We start from the raw sequence: 13,656 nt of genomic DNA on the forward strand, positions 1-13,656 counted from the left end.
CCCTCTTCGTGGAGGAACGACACAGGACCCTGCGCTGTTCTTTCGTCTGCTCGGCCCTCCCCGGGTTTGCTGCTGGTTCTTCCCGGGTTGGCTACTATCCCTTCCACCTCCGTGGAAGGGCAGTTCCCCCTGGCCACATTCCCCACTTCCGCAGGGGAGCGGCACACCGCCGGCCGGTTCTCTCGGGGGCTGCACGGGTTCCCTTAGATGTTCCCCATAGATGTTCCTGGTGCATGCCGTTTCTCTCCTCCTTTATAGTCCTTCTCTGCCAATCCCAACTCGGCTGCCCACACGCCGAGTACGCTGCTCTCCAATCAGGAGCAAGTCCTACAGTTAATTGGTTGAACTGGAGGCAGCTGTGCGGAAGCTGTTTACTTCTCTCCCAGCGCCATATTGTGGGAGAGCAGATGCATAGAATAAGTCCTAATTCGAGTAACTTAGTCTGGTCCGGATTGCTCCCCACAGAGTTCCAGACTCCTGGCTTCCTGGCCAAGTCCCATAGCCATTGAGGCCATTTGGGGAATAAACCAGTGGAGGAAAGATCTGTCTTCCCTCTCCATCTCCCCTTCTTTCTGTAACTCTGCATTTCAAATAAATAAATCTTTGAGAAAAACCCCTCCGCAATGCACAATCTCTCTATCTAATCATGCTTCACACAGTGCATTTGTTGTGCTGTCTGGAAAACTATGAGCAGATACAGTCATAGTTTATAGTTTTCTTATGAATCTTGAAATTTAAAAGACCATAATCAGTTTTTAACTAAACCTGGATGTTAGCTAACCTTAGCTAAAGTGAGAAACACAATATTATTTGGTGGTAATTTTAATAATAATTATCACATTGTCTATAATAACCTTTACATATGAATATTAAGCATTGATAAGTCATGAGATAAAAAATTATGTTCATTTCCTTTAATATATTGTTTAGGGTCACAAGGATAATATGATTTTGTCAGTATTACATCAAACAAATGCAACCTTACAAAGTGCTTTTTCATTTTTTGGTCACTGCATTGTCTTCTGAATTAGGATCTTGTAGATTCTAAAATATCAAAAGGCTCACGACACCTTGTTATAATGCAATTATTTGCATGCCTGGCCACTCTTGAGAGGTGAGACTATATTAAGCTATGTCCACCCTTGGCCTACTCTCTACGGCGTTCTGAGATACTAGGACATGCTTCCTGATCTGTTTTCATACTGTAACCTTATACTGGAGTTGTTGATCCTTCTTGGCTACAAGAGGCTGAGCAAGCTTCCTTGGATCCTTCTGTATCTCATCTTCTTCTCTGTCTGCTTCATCTTCAGTAACTTGCTAATTTATCATCATTTTTTTTAATTTATCATTTTGTTTATTTGAAAGTCAGAGTTAAACACAGAGAGAAGGAGAGGCAGAGAAAGAGAGAGGTCTTCTACCCATTGGTTCACTCCCCAGTTGCCCACAATGGCCAGAGCTGTGCCGATCCGAAGCCAGGAGCCAGGAGTTTCCTCCAGTTCTTCCACAGGTGCAGGGGACCAAGCACTTGGGCCATCTTGTACTGCTTTCCCAGGCTGTAGCATAGAGCTGGATCAGAAGTGGAGCAGCTGAGTCTCAAACCATTTTCCATATGGGATGCCTGCACTACAGGTGGCGGCTTTACTCAATACGCCACAGCACTGGTTCATATCATAATTTTTTAAGGCCCATTGGATTTCCAACTATTTTTTTAGAATCAATTTGCCAATGGAGAGAGAATTTCTGAAATTTTAATTGTAACTGAATTGTTCCTACTGATAAATTTGTAGTTTGTGAAGGATTGATAGCTTAATGATACTGTTTCTTGAAATCCATGAACTTAGAATAGCTTTTTTAAGGTGTTTCAAAAATTCTGTAACTGGTACTTCATAGTGTTTTTTGTATATGTGTTCCAGTATCTTTTATTTCTTCTTATATTTACTACTAAATACAATTTTTGATGCTATTGTCATCGTATTGCTTGTATTGTTTTATTTTAAGATTGTTGCTGCATGATTTCAGACCACATACTGCTGGTAGTTGTTCCATCTCTTTGGGGTAGTTTATTCCAGTTTTGGGGTGGGGAAAAGAAAATGAGCTTAGGGTATCTTATCCAGACAGAAACCAAGGATATACTCCAAGATTAATGGGGGATATATTAAATGGGTGAAGAGTTAGCTTGAAGGAGTCCCAAATGAGAAATTTTTGAATAATTTGAACAACCAAAATTATAAAAAGATGATAAGTGTGATGAATACATATAAGAACATAAAGGCTTTTCCTGCACTATTCTTCCAAGTTTGTTGTGGGCATGAACAGTTTCAGTAATAACATTGTGTGTTGATGTGTTCAAATAGCTCTATATATTTCATCTTCTGAGTCTCATAATTAAAAAAAATGCTATAGAGCACCAATGCAATCCCATTACACACATTTGAAGCATATTACTGTCCAATAGTTTAAGTAGAAATTTCCTACAATATCTGAAATTCAGAATGAAAGAAACCATGTTCGTTTAAAGATTTCTTCTGTTTTCACTGTACAATGCCTAGTATAGATTTTTCCAGTCATTTCAGAATCGATTTTTTTTTGCTGTACTTACTAAAAGAAAAACTGTTTTCCATATTGAAAATTGTCCCCCTAAATGGGATTAATGCTGATGCATTACTCTTCAAAAAACAATAGCAATCCCAATCCTTCAAGTTTATCTTTCTAGTTCTGTAGCATTTTCAAATATTAAAGAATAATTTTATAGTAAGTCAAATTTTGCAGGCATTTGACACTGCTGTTTGATAATTTACCTGCCAGAAGGCCATCAGTGGCTTATGGAACATGTAATGCAATCAGTTGGATATGCCCGTGTGGGTCTCTTGGGGAATGAATAGTCCAAAGGAATATTCTAGATGAGATACACGACTCAAAGCAGAACTAGGATTGGGCCTGTGATTTGGGCTTAAAATGATAAATTATTGCTTTTAGTAATCAGAATAGGATAGATTTTGCTGCACGATAAGAAAAAATCCTGGCAATTTCATTTCCTGGTCATACCAAGCCCAATTTAGATAGGGCAGCTCTCCCTTGTGCTGTAGATACTCCCTCTGAGTCATGGCGCCTCTATCTGAATGCATACCTTTTGGTAATTTATGTATACCCTTCAAACAAGATGATGTATTAAGCTATTTTGTAGAATTTTGTCAGTTACCAACACCTCTGTTGATTGCAGTATCTTTTTGGATGATTTCAGGTTTTTCTTTCTTATTGTGGCAAACTCTGAACCCCGATATTTTCATACAGATCATCTTGTCATCTCAAGTATACTGCATAATATTTGAAAATAGAGTCCTTTATTCCCATAATCATAAGCACAGTTTAAGGGACATAATAGTTTCTGAAACAAGATTTCTTGAGTTCTTGTTTCATCGGGTCTCAGAAGCATCTAACATTGCAGCTCTTTTGACTTTTTGTACTCAGATATTTTATATGAAAGCAACAAAGAAACTCCTTAGTTGTGTCTATAAATCTTCTATTCTTTTAATCTTGGGTATTAGCTAGTGATAGACTAGGTGGCTAAGTTGCAGTGTTTCATATCAGTGACCTTCTCTCACCCCTACAATTCATTTCTTCCTAAATTTGACGTGGAGTTGAACAATGGTACTGATGGTTGGTTCCCACCCATCAGTGTTCAGATTATCAGTGTCACACAAGTTGTGTTAGATGTTTATATTAACCAATCTGCTGCTGTTATAGATCTAGTGCTGGTATGCCAGACTGGGTGTCCAAGTTTGTTCTACTGATATCTCTTTTCTGAGGTCTAAGGCTTTAGGAGACAATGAACCCACTTCTGGTACCTCATTTGTGAAGGGAGGGTCATCAGTAAGAAAATAGGTAGCAGTGAGCAATCACATAACAACAAATTTTGGTCCACATGGCATGCATTGCAGAATCATCATTCAGGGGCCAATGTTGTAATGCATTGAAATGCCGGCATCCCAAATGAGTGTTGGTTTGACCAACAGCTGCTCCACTTCCAATTCTTCTGCCTGCTAGTGTGCCTGGGAAAGACGCAGAAGATGGTCCAAATATTTGGGTCCCTGCCACTCATGTGGGGAGACCAGGATGAAGCTCCTGGCATTGGCCTGGTCCAGCTGTGGTCATTAGCCTAGTGGCCATTTGTGGAGTGAACTAGCCAGTGGAAATCTCATTTCCTTTCTCTTTCTCTCTGTAATTCTGCCTGTGAAATAAATAAATAAATCTTTAAAAATTTCTTGCTGAATGATGGTTCCTTTTAAACTTATATTTGTGTCTTAATCATAAATGAAAATTGAGACCTATGGATCAATACAAACAGAATTGACTCAAAATTATTTTTGCTCTCCAACCTTAAATATGCTCTCAGATTCAGTGTAGTTTTATTGTATTTCTATCATTTTCAAAGATTTTTATCTTTAGACATCTTGTCAAAAAGAAAAATATTCAAAAGCAATATTTCTCCTGATAAGTCATCAGCGTATCCCCTTAGACGCCTTTGTCTTGAGTTGTGGGAAGAGACAGTATTCTGAGAAGCTCTTAGGTAGAACTGAGGACAGCTCTGCCTGCCATGAATGAAGTCTCAGAAAAAAGATAAATACAGTGGTCAGATGGGGCGCACTTGCTTCTTCCAAGCTAAAATAGGTAACTTATCTAGTTGCAAGGGTTCTGAACTCTTGGATGAGGAAAACTCTTCTGCTAAAAGGGGTCTAAGTAGTACTTCTCTTCCTATTCGCACTAGAGTTTATCTGGTTGTTTATTACTCTAAAAACAATCAGTTTACCCAGCTAAAACACATGGAATTATTTATTACCTACTTTACTCCTTATAACAAACTTAAAAAGTGTGTGCTAATAATTTTTTTAACATATTAGAATCTGAAGCTTAGAAATAAGAAGTAGCTTTCCTGGGACCACATAGGTGATCTGAATTAGTTCTTATTGATGCTGTTGTGTTTGCTTTCTTCTCTCATTTGTCTTTTTTTTTTTTTTTTGACAGGCAGAGTTAGACAGAGAGAGACAGAGAGAAAGGTCTTCCTTCCGTTGGTTCACCCCCCAAATGGCCGCTATGGCCGGCGCGCTGTGCTGATCCCAGGCCAGGAGCCAGGTGCTTCCTCCTGGTCTCCCATGTGGGTGCAGGGCCCAAGCACTTGGGCCATCCTCTACTGTCTTCCTGGGCCACAGCAGAGAGATGAACTGGAAGAGGAGCAACCGGGACAGTATCTGGCACCCCAACTGGGACTAGAACCCAGGGTGCCAGTGCCCCAAGTGGAGGATTAGCCTAGTGAACCACGAGGTGGCCTCATTTGTCTTAAAACATTGTAGTGTACACTGTAGATGCTCTGCTTAGATCCTCTGTCATCACCTTTGCCAGTTTTGTCTCCATAGTTAACCAACTAAGATGTATTTTCAGTTAGCTTAATACACATGAGATTATACTATGTAAAGAGTTCAACAAATAATATGAAAACAAAATGTTCCTCAATAGTCTTGACAGAGGCTGTTCAAAGTCATCATATCTCAAAGTGTCACACAGATCAGGGAGAACATATGGTATTTGTCTTTTTGAGACTGGCTTATTTCACGAAGTATGATGTTTTCCAGTTTCATCCATTCTGTTGCAAATGATAGGATTTCAATTTTTACCGCTGTGTAGTATTCCATTGTGTACATATCCCATACTTTCTTTATCCAGTCTTCAGTTGACAGACATTTGGATTGATTTCATATCTTAGCTGTTGTGAACTGAGGTGCAATAAACATGGGGGTACAGATACATCTTTCATATGCTGATTTCATTTCCCTTGGGAAAATTCCCAGGAGTGGGATAGCTGGGTTGTATGGTAGGTCTATATTCAGATTTTTGAGGTATCTCGATACTGTCTGCACAGTGGCTGTACCAGTTTACATTCCTACCAAGAGTGGATTAGTGTGGGGAGCAACTGAGACTAGACTAAATTACTGGAACTAGGACTAATTTTATGCATCTGATCTCCCACAATATGGCGCTGAGAGAGAGACCAAACAACTTCTACGCAGCTGCCTCGCCAATTTGACTGATAAGCTGCAGGAGCTGATCCTGCTCCTGATTGGAGGAGAGCAGCGTGCTCGGTGTGTGGGTAGCAGAGTTGGGATTGGTGGAAGAGGACTATGAAGGAGGAGAGAGACAACAAGCACCAGGAACACCTGAGGAACATCTGAGTAGCCCCCCGAGAGAGCCAGCCGGCGGTGTGCCGCTCCTCCGCGGAAGCGGGGAAATCAACCGGGGGTGCTGCCCCTCCATGGAGGCGGGGGGCTGGCAGCTAACCCGGGAAGAGCCAAGCAGATAAAAGAACAGCGCAGGGTCTAGTGTCGTTCCTCCGCGAGAGGGGGAGCAACAGATTAGGGTGCCTTTTCCCCCACATCCTCCAAGCATTTGTTGTTTGTTGATTTCTGTATGAAAGCTATTCTAACAGAGGTGAGGTGAAACCTCACTGTGGTTTTGATTTGCATTTCCCTGAGGTTAGTGAACCTGAGCATTTTTTCATGTGTCTATTGCACATCTGGATTTCCTCTTTTGAGCTCCTTATGTATTCTGGTTATTAATCCTTTATTCATTGCATGGTTTGCAAATAATTCTCCCATTCTGTGAGTTACCTCTTCACTTTGCTGAATGTTTCCTTTGCCGTCCAGAAGCTTCTCAATTTGTCGATTTTGGCTTTGGTTGCCTGTGACTCTGAGGTCTTTTCCAAGAACTGTTTGCCTATGCCAATGTCTTGCAGGGTTTCCCCAATGTTCTTTAATAATTTGATGGCAGTAGGACATGGATTTAGGTATTTGATCCATTTTGAGTGGATTTTTTGATTGTAAAGTATAAGGTGGAAATTTTTCTTCTCACTTCTGCATGTGGAGATCCAGATTTCCCAGCACCAGCTGTTAAAGAGACCTGTCCTTGTTTTATGGATTTTTAACTCTTTTGTCAAAGATAAGTTGGTTGTAGATGCATAGGTTGATTTCTGGAGCTTCTATTCTGTTCCATTGGTCTATCCATCTGCTTTTGTATCAGTACCAGGCTGTTTTGATTGTAACTGCCTTATAGTATGTCTTGAAATCTGGTGTTGTGATGCCTCCAGCTTTGTTTTTGTTGTATAAGATTGCTATAACTATTCATGGTCTCCTGTGTTTCTATATGAATTTTGGCATCATTTTTTCTATATTTGAGAAGAATGTCTTTGATATTTTGATTGGTATCACACTGCATCTCTAAATTGCTTTCAGGCCAGCGCCGTGGCTCACTAGGCTAATCCTCCGCCTTGCGGCGCCGGCACACCGGGTTCTAGTCCTGGTCGGGACGCCGGATTCTGTCCCGGTTGCCCCTCTTCCAGGCCAGCTCTCTGCTGTGGCCAGGGAGTGCAGTGGAGGATGACCCAAGTGCTTGGGCCCTGCACCCCATGGGAGACCAGGATAAGTACCTGGCTCCTGCCATCGGATCAGCGCGGTGCGCCGGCCGCAGCCTGCCGGCCGTGGCGGCCATTGGAGGGTGAACCAATGGCAAAGGAAGACCTTTCTCTCTGTCTCTCTCACTCTCTCACTGTCCACTCTGCCTGTCAAAAAAAAATTGCTTTCAGTAGTATGGGTATTTTGATGATGATGATTTTTCCAATCCATGAATATGGAAGATTTTTCCATTTTTTTTTTGTTATTTTCCTCTACTTCTCTATTTAATGTTTTGTAATTCTCATCATAGAGATCTTTGATATCCTTGGTTAAATTTATTCCAAGGTATTTGATTTCTTTGGTAGCTATTGTGAATGGGATTGATCTTAGAAGGTCTTTTTTAGCTGTGGCATTGTCTGCATATACAAAGGCTATTGATTTTTGTGTGTTGATTTTATAACCTGCTACCTTTCCAAACTCTTCTATGAGTTCTAGTAGTCTCTTTAATTGGTTAAGAGCACAAAATGTAACAAAATGTTTTAAATGAATTAAAAAGCTGTTTTTTTTCTTTTTAAATTCTTCCCAAGTTAGAGATACAGACACCCACAAAAATGGTGTGTGAATGGAAGCTGTCATAGAAAAGAAGCTGTATCCTGAATTCTGAGGCAAACAGCTGTTGAAATAGAAATTAACATAAAGTCAACAAGAGGTTAGCAGTTTTTATAAACCGAGTCTTCAAATGCTGCACGTCACAAAGCTGTACTATATAATACTGCTAGGTACAAATGGAAAAGTCTGCACGGCTTTTAGCAAAAATGCTTTTCCAGAAAAGTGAATAAAATAATACAATAAGCAGACCAAAGAGGCTACAGCTAGACATCAGAGTTACAACTTCTCAAGTCTGTGCTAGAAAATCCTATTTATCCAGAATGGACTAAACTTTCTGGATAAGACAGGGACATTTTTAACATTCATACTTTACCAATTTTAAGTTCTGTTTCTTCCCCCAACTCACTTGGTAACTCAACATGAGTCAGCAGAAATTGGGCTGCTTTTAGAACTGGTTATTTTATTTTTCTTTCTGTGGCAAGACTGTCATGGAGCCTGGATATTTCAGGTTCACGTGCATCCATGACCAGCATTCCACTGTGGTCAAGGAATTTAGCAGTGGACTTGCGAACTCAACTTCTTGTTGCTGCTTTGTTCTGCCACTGGCCAAAGTCAGCTTCAGAGTATATTTGTCACTGAACCTTTTCAGACTGGAGGACAGCTGCCAAATATCCTGTAGGTTCTTTTCTGTGGGCCAGGAGAAAGATGCTCTTCTCCTTATATGAGGTATAAATGGTGAGAATCCCATCACACAATAGGCTATGATGTACAAAGCTAAAACAGGCTTGGGCTCTAGAAAAGGGTGCATGTAATCCCAGATCAAAGCCACTATGGCAAAGAAGCAGGAGATAGTACAGATGGTGAAGTGTCTATCAATTAAACCAAAATTCTCCATGGACTTGTACTTTTCCAGAAGTACATTTTTGGCAGAATCATCCAGAGAGTTTTTCACAGCTGGTCTATCCCACTTATCAATTTTTGCAAGCTTATCATCAACCTTCCACTTACCTAATAAGCTGCTGCAGCTACTGCTTGTCCTGCTGCTGGGGCCACCACCGCCCTCACCGCTTCTCCCACCCTGTGCAGCCTCTGTGGCCATCTTGTCTCTCTTCTCTAATTTTAATTATTTATTTTCTCCTACTAGTTTTGGATTTGGTTTGCTGTTGTTTTTCTTGATCCTTATGATGCACTGATAGCTCTGTTATTTGGTGCCTTTTCAATTTCTTGATGTAGGCACAGATTGCTATAAAGTTTCCTTTTAACACTGCTTTTGTTGTATATTACAAGTTTTGATATTGTATTGTTATTTTCATTGGCTTCCAGAAATTTTTTTATTTCTTTTTTGATTTCTTCAGTGACCAACTGTTTATTCAGGAGCATGTTGTCAGTCTCCATGTGTTTGCCTATGTTCTAGAGATTCTTTTTTTACTTTTCAACTTTTATTTAATATATATAAATTTCCAAAGTACAACCAACTTCTGAATTATAGCAGCTCTCCCCCCCCATAACCTCCATCCCACCTGCAACCAGCCCATCTCCCACTCCCTCTCCCATCCCATTCTTCATCATGATTCATTTTCAATTATCTTTATATACAGAAGATCAACTTAGTATATACTAAGTAAAGATTTCAACAGACTGCTCTCACAAAGACACACAAAGTATAGAGTACTGTTTGAGTAGTAGTTTTACCATTAATTCTCATAGTACAACACATTAAGGGCAGAGGTCCTACCTGGGGAGCAGGTGCACAGTGACTCCCGTTGTTGATTTAACAATTGACACTCTTATTTATGATGTCAGTAATCACCTGAGGCTCTTGTCATGAGCTGCCAAGGCTATGGAAGTCTCTTGAGTTCACCAACATCCAAAATGTCACCTGCCTTCTCTTAGCTAGTTACAGGATGCCAGTGCTGGGTAGCTGGGGAGAGAGAAATGTGCCCCATTTCTTTGCCGCTAGGTTGGTAGGTACACTCTCCCACACAGAGCTCCAAGCCAGAATCATGCCAGGCTCTTCCCGCAGCTTTACTCCCAGTGGTTTGGACTGCTGTCATCTGGTCACATCTCACTCTCCAAAGCTGGTGCTGAGGCTCTCGGCTGCTGGGGTCCTCTGTTGTGCACATCCACACCCTCCACGTAGGTCCACAGCGTCCCTCTAATTTATGAGGAGTTTCCTCTGCAGTTTTCTCCTTAACTCTTCCCTGGGATTGCACTCTCTCCACTTTTTTTTTTTTTGACAGGCAGAGTGGACAGTGAGAGAGAGATACAGAGAGAAAGGTCTTCCTTTTCCGTTGGTTCACCCCTCAATGGCTGCTGCGGCTGGTGCGCTGCGGCTGGCGCACTGCGCTGATCCGAAGCCAGGAGCCAGGTGCTTCTTCTGGTCTCCCATGGGGTGCAGGGCCCAAGGACTTGGGCCATCCTCCACTGCACTCCCGGGCCACAGCAGAGAGCTGTACCACAAGAGGAGCAACTGGGACAGAATCCGGCGCCCTGGTTGGGATTAGAACCCGAGGTGCCGGTGCTGCAGGTGGAGGATTAGCCTATTGAGCCACGACGCGGGCTCTCTCCACTCTTTTTTAAACTATCTTCCCCTAGACTAGTGCAATAAGCGCCTCCCCCCGCCCATTCTACCATGTTTGAATCCCTGTAGTTGTTTTTTATTTATTCATTTATTCATAATTCATTTGGTGGTCATATCTATCCATGTATATCTTCCTGGTGCCTGGCATTATTCTGGAGATTCACTAATGCCCTTCCTGTAGGAAGGAAAGAACTCTTTCTTCTGCATGTGCTAATAAAACATTCCTGATGAAAGAAGTTATAATAGGTATAGATTTAGTGAAATGAACTTTAAGACCTTATATAACCTTCTATTATGCTTAATATAATTTTTGTCAGTGTGGGGTTTATAGGTGTGAGCTCTTTTTCATGGTCATATTGGCGCATGAGACAAGGAGTCTGGAGCCTGGAGTGGTGGCAGTGAGATTCAGATTAAAAACAGCCACTCACTAAAGGTTGAGTAAATGTATCCATATGATGGTTTTTGAACCTTCCTCTGGACTCTGTAATTCTTGTTATAATGGAGGTGAAAAAGGTCAAAGAAGATAAAAACCTCATAATTGAAAATTCTGATACTAAGAAGATTAAATGTGGGAGCTTGATTCTACCTGAGCTGGCAGTAACTCTTATGGTTCTGTACATGAGGCCAAAATGAGTATAGAATGCATAGAGGACATTATTGAGCTCAGGATTTTGACCTCAGCTCCCTTAATATCCTTTGTGACAGTGTCTTGATTTGGTTGCCTATGGGCTTCTCCCTCATTGCTTTTTTTTTCACACCTTCCCTATCTCACTACTCTTATTTTCTCCATATGTAAGGAGTTTATTATTTGCAATTCAAATGATGATTCTGTCATCTGAAATACAATACTTTTCTTCTCCCATATCTGTTTGTGTTTTCCAGGCTCATGGGTAGAATAACTTCAGCTGTAATTTCTTCTTTTTTAATGGTATTGCCCATTTTCTAATACAGAATATGAACATACATGATGTCTGACCATGAATATGAAAATAAGATTCAAAAACAAGTACATCACAATGTTGATTTAAATATAACCTCAAACATGTTGTTGCTATTTTTTTAAAAAGAGGAAACAATATGAAAGACACTCAAATGTTATGAGCAATTGTCTAAGAAGTGAATGTATTAACTTTCAGAAGGATGAATTTTAATTGGTGCTATTTAGAAATATTATACAAAATATCTCTTACGGTCCCTGATATGTATACCAAATATATCAAAATTAGAATAGAAGAATCTCTAGCTCAAAAGATTCAAGAAGTCATATACTCAGGATTAAACATATCAAATAATGGTTTTTTCATTTTTTTTTGTTGTTAAAAGGCATGTTAGAATTTTTTCCTTTTTCCCTCATTATTTCTACAGCTAAAGTAGAAACAATAAATTTGGCAAACTTCGGATTGTCACAGTACATTAAACCAAGCTACATATAGAATGAAACTGAAATTGTCAGAGTAGATATTTAGTAGAACAGCTAAAATGGCCACGTTTCACCTTTGAGTAACTCGGTTGTATTCCTGCCTCTGGCTTCTAACTCCAGCTTCTTGTCGATGTAAAACCTGGGAGGAAGCCGTGATGGCTCAGGTACTTGGGTTCCTACCACCAATGTGGGCAGCTTGTATTGAGTTCTCAGCTCCTGCCTCCAGGCCTGGCCAAACCTTGGCCATTTCAGGTCCCTTGTGGAGAAAACCAGCGAATGGGAGTGCCTTCTCTTTCTCTCTGTCTCTCTCAAAAAAAAATTAAAAAATTGTTATGGTTCTATCTTCACTGTGATTATGTAAAAATGTAATCTTAATAACAACATTTTAAGACTATGGATGCTCCCTCATGTAAAGAAACCATTCCTTTTATAATATTGATTACAAAATTAATATTATATATATAATCTTTTTTCCCCAAAAGCTTTATTGAAACATAATGTGGATACTATATAATTCACCCTTTCAAAGTACATAATTCAATGTTTTTTGATATATTTATTGATTGTATAACCATCAAACAAAGTTTAGAACACTTTTGTCTCCTGTAAAAGAAGAACTGTATTCATTAGCCATCACTCTGTTCTCTCTTTCAGCAACTCCCCCCATGCCCTTGGCAACCACTAACCTAATTTTTTATCTCTAAAATGTGCCTGTTCATATTTCATATAAATGGAATTGCAGAATATCTTTTTGATGCCTGGTGTAATTCACTTCTTTCAATCGACATAATATATTTAAAGTTCATCTATGTTGTAGCACACATCAATACTTTTCTCCTTTTTATTGCCACATAATATTTTATTGTATCCAAACAATAATGTTTTAAATCCATTCTCCAGTTGATGATTATTTTGATTTTTCCATTTTCTTGATCTGAATAACACTGTTATAAACATTCATGTACAAGTTTTTATATAGACATATTTTCATTTCTTTTGGATATATGCAACACAGAAGTGAGATTATTTTCTTAATATCATTTCTGTGGTTTTCTCACGGAAGGTATTGACTTTTTCTAGTCACTCCAAAAATGTTTTGAAAGGTAGAGATAAATAATGATGGGCCTTAAGAATAGAAACTAGATCATAGAAAATGATTTAAAGTAGACAAATATGCAAATAGAAAATAAAAAATATGTAGGCTATTCATAACAATTCTTCTTCATCTGTAAAGATTAGTCTTTTTAGTCCATCTTTTCTGAAGGATCCATATTTTGACTATTAAAATGGCCTGTGGGGCTTGATAAAAATACAGGTGCCCACCTGGACCTGTTGATTGTCCTATGGATTATTGAATACTTGTTTTTCACACATACCTTAGGGAATTTTGTGGTAGACTGAGTTAAGAATCACAGCACTAGTTCAATGGTTCTATCTTACTTGTGGCCTAGGCTTCCCCAACCTATACTAGCCTATAGATAGAGTTGGTTCCCAGCCACAAATATCACTCTCCCTTGTCCCTGCTTCTCCCATTAGACTTGATTTTGCTGAGAGTTCCCTGAAATACTTTTGGTATCCTCCAGGATATTCTATGTGCTCTTGAAGAG

At 39.8% G+C, this 13,656-nt stretch overlaps 1 long non-coding RNA gene and 1 pseudogene across 23 annotated transcripts in view; one reads left to right on the forward strand and one right to left on the reverse strand.

Annotated features, from left to right (window-relative positions):
* LOC149121928 (uncharacterized) overlaps positions 1-13,656 on the forward strand; it is a 352,265-nt gene that overhangs the window by 75,425 nt on the left and 263,184 nt on the right. The gene's annotated exons all lie outside the window — the stretch shown is intronic.
* Positions 8,490-9,147, reverse strand: LOC100352284 (signal peptidase complex subunit 2 pseudogene; annotated as a pseudogene).

The sequence above is a fragment of the Oryctolagus cuniculus genome, chromosome 15 (genome assembly GCF_051225735.1).
Source record: "Oryctolagus cuniculus isolate XC-2025 breed Fujian yellow rabbit chromosome 15, ASM5122573v1, whole genome shotgun sequence".
Lineage (NCBI taxonomy): Eukaryota > Metazoa > Chordata > Mammalia > Lagomorpha > Leporidae > Oryctolagus > Oryctolagus cuniculus.